The 6,302-nt window shown below is 33.0% G+C and overlaps 1 long non-coding RNA gene across 4 annotated transcripts; it reads right to left on the bottom strand.

Moving 5' to 3' along the window:
• Nucleotides 1-2,317: 2,317 nt before the first annotated feature.
• On the bottom strand, nucleotides 2,318-5,802 carry LOC138702023 (uncharacterized). 4 transcript variants are annotated; one of them, XR_011332771.1, is made up of 3 exons: nucleotides 5,101-5,802; nucleotides 4,703-5,023; nucleotides 2,318-2,456 (listed from the first exon to the last, which is right to left on the bottom strand). It is a non-coding gene; the product is annotated as an uncharacterized lncRNA (long non-coding RNA). The 4 variants fall into 4 exon arrangements; XR_011332772.1 differs by having other exon boundaries at nucleotides 4,703-5,004; XR_011332774.1 differs by having other exon boundaries at nucleotides 5,169-5,802.
• Nucleotides 5,803-6,302: the final 500 nt, after the last annotated feature.

Genomic DNA, 6,302 nt, shown 5'->3' with positions numbered 1-6,302 from the left:
TGAGGTATGAATGCCAATGATTATTCAGCAATATTTGAAGAAGAAGAATTGGGAGTAGCTGGTTAACTTTTTTGTACAAAAAAGTAGCTATGCAGCTTCTTTCACGTCTATTTTGAGACTAATTACCTGCTAGCATGACTGGTGGCAAAAAAACAAGTGGTGATGCTACAAACAGAAGCGCTAGCAAAATATGTGCATGATGCAAAAGAGGCTTAATGGTGACAGCGCTATCCCTTCCCCCAGTACTTAATTTAGTTCTTGTCATCTTAATTTGTCAGTATCAAAATGAATTCATCAAAAAGGCAAGTGATATGTATTGGGCTATCACGTTTTTTTTATAAAATAGATGTCTCTAGAAATGTAACCCAGCTTTTCATATAATTTAATATAAACAATATCTAAAGGAAATCCAGAAATGTATTATCAATCTCCTTACAGTTCATTTACAGTGAGACAATGTTTAAAGTAGGCTACTATTAGGGAAAAACAATAACAACAAATTTCCAGTTCTAACATAGTGGCCCTCTCTTTTTCCACATTCTGAGTATATTCTATTTCGAACAAACTAATTATTTCATTGAAGTCTCTTTTTTATTCTAGTAATAGACCTACTTCAGCCTCTTGAGTATTTCTGCAATATACAAGAATAGTATCTTCACATAGGCCACGAAATTCTTTCTTAAAACATCATTAGCTATAAGTGATCCATCTTTAGATTATTCTGAAACATTTCAGCAAGAGATAGATAAAAATATTTTTTTATGATACTTTTAACTGTACAGATCAATGAGCATCAGTGAAAATGTAGTCAGGTAGCAAATAAAAACCAACTAGATTTAAGTCAATATGGCACTATTACAAAAAACGTCTGTATTTGAGAAAAAGTCTCAGAATAATCCACCTTGGAGATCGAAATGATTAACTTTCGGAATACAAAGTCAGAATAATATGTAGTAATCATTTAGCATTAAATATACGAAAATAAGTTAGTTTCTTTTTATATGATATTCATGCCCTGTTTTCTCCTTTTAAGAACGATCAGTAATTTTGTTTTGTAATGGAAGAAACTAGCAAAACAAACTAGTTGTGAAAGACAATTTTTTCACCTTTAGAAGCACAAGTTACAATACAGTTATGAGGGCAGATAATAGTGGATAATGTACGAGCATGAACACTAATTTCCCATCTCCACTTCAAACAATTCAATGTCGTCTCTAAAAAAAAAAAAAGAAAGATCCATCTCTCTTCAGTACTACTCATTTATAGTCGATGCTTTTGAAAGTAGAACTTTTTTTTTACAATTCATTTAGAAAAACATTATTTCTCCAGATATAACATAGTGTTATTTGAGAAAAACAAAGCGAGAGATTTTGAATTAACTTATGTAACTTCAGGCTTTCGAGGTTATCATTGCAGTGTGATGCCCTTCAATTTACAGTATGTCAAGGTAGAATTCGATGTTTTTAAAATATGTAAATTCCATTCTTGACATGAACGTTAAGTAAAGGAAATTCACATATTTTTTGTATTAAAGAAACCAAAAGTGTGGTTCCATTGACTCTTCCCCAGTTGCCTACATAACACGTGTTATGTTAATGATTTTTCTTTTTAAAAAAAAAAACCCTGCTCATCTTTGCAGTTAAAAATGACATTGAAAACTAATAAAAACATTACTAAAAGACACGTGCGGCTCGCAACAGGAACACTTTGGCTTTGAGATGATAACTGCGCAACCACTAACTTGGTTAATAAAAACCTAAACTAACCTTCGTATATGCAGGATGTGTTACTGGAGCATGAAAGGAACTTCTTGATTTGATCTGGAATGTGCACGCGAAAATAAATCCAGTGTAAATAAGGATTCCACTGACACTGCATGAGTGCGTCCAAGCATTCGCTACAGCCAAACTATTCCTGTCACGAGCCCCTCCCTTACGTGACTATTACATTGATGCAAAACCATTAAAATTTGAACAGTTAATATCTGAATCCTTAGATTCGTACCCTACAACACAACATTAAGTACCTAAAGAAGACAAAATGCAGAATTTGAACAGAGCTGCAGCTTCTAACACGAACAAATCTAAAAAACGTAAATTACGTTTATATGTTTGAAACATTAATACTGTACTGTACTGACGTACTAAAATGTTAATGAGCATTCAGATTTTTTTCTGTAACTTTCATGTCTCTTGCATCTTAGAGTTCGGTGTGTTGTTTTGGATTAAATTTTTTAATGATGGCATAATAAAGATTTAAGAATGCATAGAAACTGACGCAAATGATCATAAGGAGCACAACAGTAAATACAACACTAAGGAAACTTCCATCAATAATTGTGTTTCCTGCTTGATTTCTTCTACGTGCTTTCTTTTCTGGATCGTCTATCAGTTTCTTCATAGCATTTAGTCGTGCTCGTAGTTCCTCAACAGACTCAGTGAGTTCTTCAGATGTACCTGTAATTACGAAAGTAAGACATTTGATTCAAGTGCAAACAGTTATTTTACTTATATGTGCTGCTTGAAACATTTATTACTTTTGTTAATACTCCAGCAATGGCTGATGTAGTTAGTCCAACATAAGGTCAGTCTTTTATCTGAATTTTAATAACTTTCTACCGTACTTAAAATGTGTTGTCTTTTTTATCCTGAAGGAAGAGGGTGAAATAGTAGGTAACTGCCTAGCTAGGTGCATTCTCACCCACACCAGTCAAACTATGCCCAAACTACTCTGGTAACTTGATTATATCTGTTCTGCTATTACAGAATTGACATTTATCCTTTGTTTCTGACATTATCTAGTAGGCACAACTTTCATTCTTTGCATAGAGTTGGCCAAGCCACAAACTTTTCTATATCAAACTTTTTCGGCTTTGAAAGAATTGAGATACTGTCAACACAGCATTTTTCGAAGCCATCTGTTGTAGGCCCTGCTTCTATATTGCAGTCTTTTTTTTTTTTATTTATGAAAAACAAATTTCTATATTGCAGTCTTTTTTTTTTATTATTTATAAAGAACAAATTTGTGATGTCGTCAAAAACTACTTTCCGGATTGAGGGATTCCAAATTACCTACCTATAGTAATTTATTTGGAATGTAATTTTTGTAGCAGAGTTACCTACTGAAATCCAACTAAAACTTAACTAAAACTTACAGTACACGTAAGGAATTACAGGCCCATGGTCTAATTTATGTAATATTTTAAAATTAAAATTCACACAAAGAGCAGAATTTTTAATGTTAATCTCATTTCCTATTATTGTTGTTATTATTATTATCTCTGTCGACCCTGTCAAAACAATAGGGGAGATTGAAAGGAATACATAATTATATCAGTAGGTACTTACCATTTCCTCTGCACCTGCATTTTTAACAGTTTTTGTGCAATTCGTCGAAGAAATTTGAATTTCTGTAGTTACTTTCATTCAAAATTAATTCTAACGATTATTAAGCAGTGACAATTAGAAGTTTAAATTCTGGAAGACATTACATTTTTTATTATACCGAGTAGAGGTACAAAGACTAACACTGTAGTCTCTAATGGACTTTTATTTTGCCTTGCTATTTCTATAGGCCTATTTAGAAATGATTTTTTGAAGCCCGAATGGCCGGAAGCAGTTTATTTAGGCCTAGTAAGAACTTCACTGTCCTGAGAGATATGTCAAACTCTTGTAATATTTACTGTTTATGTTCATAAATTGATAATTTTAATTTACCCAAGCTAGTCTATTTTTAAGAAGGGGGAAAAGACTAAGTGTAGTAACTTTCGAGAAATATCACTTTTATTGACGTCGTACAAAATGTTGTCCAATATTCTTTTGAGATTTGCTTCATATATAGATGAAACTGTTGGGGATCATCAATGTTGTTTTAGGAGTAATAGATGGGCTCTTGATATAATATTAGTATAAGGGCACAGTAGACCTACATCAGTTATTCACAGATTTCAAAAAGGCATACGATTCGGTTGAGAGAAGTTTTATGTAATATTCTTATTGAATTAGGTATTCTCAAGAAGCTAATTCATAAAATGTGCCTCAGTGAAACATACAGCAGAGTCTGTTTAGGCCAGTTTCTGTCTGATGCTTTTCCAATTCATTGCGGGCTTATGTGAGGGCAGCTAACAATGAAGGGAAAGCCCAATGAAGAACCTCCGGGTTCTCTAAAAGCCATTATAAGTAAGGAAGAAATTATTGCAAATGTTATGTTGGATCTTCAATAAATGGCTATCTTACTACTATGACTGTAATCCATAAGACTTTTTTTCGTGATTTCATCATGTTACAGTCTCAATGCTGAATTTTCAACTATTTTTTTTTAAATAAAAACTTGTAAAAGTTCAATAGAAACAATTTTACATCTGGATTTAATAGGCCTAATAAAATTTTAATATTAGGCCTACACAAGGAGTTTTGAATGTCGCCATTAATTTTAGATCATAGTCAATAGGGTCATTGATCATTTTCGGTTCCCGTTATTAAAATAATAGTTTGGGACTGCGCACACTGTGCATAGATACGGTTGTACTATGTCCTGTATTGTTTCCCTCATAGATTTCACACGCCTTAAAATAGCATTGTTAAGTTATCCGGGGCATTCTTAAATAGGTAAACTTCGCCAAAGCAGAAAAGCAATATTATCCTTCCCTTGAATAAATGTTAATAAACAGAATTTGCTACTTAAAACTGAATAATTTTCTTACCATTATTATCGTCCGTCATGTCGATGTGGGTGGTTCGCATTTCCTGATGGTTTAATAATTTAAGTTGACTATTCACGAACTCTGGCTACCTCCAGCAATAGCACGTTTGTTTATAATTTATAGCGTTCGTGAACGTCAATTTAAATGGATTATAATTCCACATAATTTCCACTGATCACTCCAACTCATGCTGCAACTGAGATCGAGCCCGTCTTCCCTCCTGCATTTATAGACGCGGTAGGGGATGCTGAATATTGATCGCGTCGGTCCATCGGTGGCGCACTATGTAGGGCAGCACTAAACTATTCAACAGCAAGAGAACTATTGTTTCTTAGTATAGAAAATATAGGTACATTAGCACCATTCTTTATATCTAAAAAATTAAATATAGTACTTACAGTTAAAACTGAATCAAATATTTATACTTATAATTTCTGTAATTGTTAACTTCAAAGCTTCACCCTACCTATAACCACCTACAACAGTGTTTTGAACGAAGAAATTGCAAATGTATATCACATCGTAATTGCACACGTATAACGCTAACTGGGATTTAATTATGAGCCTCTGCAAACAGCATTGTAATCTTTATCCTATAACTTGCACAAGATTGTGGGGGATGGAAATCACAAAGTACGTAAGATACATTTGAAAATTAAATACACCGGCACTCAACCGTATAAAAAATCTACTTCCCAGTTCCCACAACTAGTAGCCGTTTGCGTTGATTGACTAGAACTAGGCAAGACGTAGACATCATAATATGAATTATAATAATGTTTAACAATTTATTGCAAGTGAAGCGTAATTAGAGAAAATATATGGTCGTATTAAACAGCGACAAACTAGACTTTAAATGGCGGCTGCTTTCACAAACTACCTACAAGAGCTCATACGAGTCACATTGAACAGTGAAATATTCCTGAAATTTACATTGAAAGATATGTAACCTTACAATTATCAGTAATTTAAATCGCCTGAAAAGCAGCATAACATTTCTTTGAAATCTGCGACAGTGAAAAGTACTTTTAGTAATCGGAAGTGAAGAAGTATGTTGTTGGCGAAACGTGCCACACATCGCAACGTGCCCACCGAATCGAGCATAGATATCGAATGTGCTAGATAAGTGTAACCAATCAGATCTTTTACAGCTAAATCTGGTTCCTTTTATAATTTGCTGGGAAATGAGTATTCTTGAACTACATGTCGAATTTTATTCTCCTGCAATAACTAATTAACGTTTGTATTAAATATTTTGCTGAAAAGCTATATTATTGTACAGTATTTCACCTTATATGAGTCTTAAATTGTATTCTTCATACTGCAGTCGTAATCTTGTCTATGTGTAAATGCCCTGTTAGAGAGCTGATGGCCTTATCTCTACCAGGTTAAATAAATAAATACTAAACAGTTCAAATACACATGTGATAAATATTTGAAACTGATAAGCTATAGCCGTAGCTTATACTACGTTATATTGTCTTGTATTAAGATTATTGTTACATTAAGAAGGCTGGCATCATTATATTCACTACATTTTGTCTTTGATGTTTCAACTTCTTTATATTTATATGTTTATTATATTTATATCATTAGATCT

Source organism: Periplaneta americana, chromosome 6 (genome assembly GCF_040183065.1).
Source record: "Periplaneta americana isolate PAMFEO1 chromosome 6, P.americana_PAMFEO1_priV1, whole genome shotgun sequence".
Taxonomy (NCBI): domain Eukaryota; kingdom Metazoa; phylum Arthropoda; class Insecta; order Blattodea; family Blattidae; genus Periplaneta; species Periplaneta americana.
Note: the sequence above shows the minus strand (reverse complement) of the source record. Positions and strands in the feature narration are given on the sequence as shown.